Source organism: Trachymyrmex septentrionalis, unplaced genomic scaffold (genome assembly GCF_001594115.1).
Source record: "Trachymyrmex septentrionalis isolate Tsep2-gDNA-1 unplaced genomic scaffold, Tsep1.0 scaffold121, whole genome shotgun sequence".
In the NCBI taxonomy this organism is placed as follows: Eukaryota; Metazoa; Arthropoda; class Insecta; order Hymenoptera; family Formicidae; genus Trachymyrmex; species Trachymyrmex septentrionalis.
In genome coordinates this window covers 263,245-263,528 of record NW_017304341.1, presented here as the reverse complement: position 1 = coordinate 263,528, position 284 = coordinate 263,245, and positions in this window count along the sequence as shown.

Genomic DNA, 284 nt, shown 5'->3' with positions numbered 1-284 from the left:
CGTCGCAAATTAAAATTATTTAATTTAAATTAGTCGGAAATTTGCCAGCACATGTTGGCTCGATAATTGATTAAACCAATTTTCGCGCAATTGAGTTTTAGCGATTTCTATAACCTCTCTCATATTGTTATTATTATTAATTGTTAAGCAAAAGAATCTTTAATAATGAAATATTTTTATTATGTAATTATTATTTATTTGTTATTATATGTGAATTTGTTTTCTAATATTATATCAAATCAATCATTTCTCGTCCATACTTTAACTATATTTTGTTTGTAAGA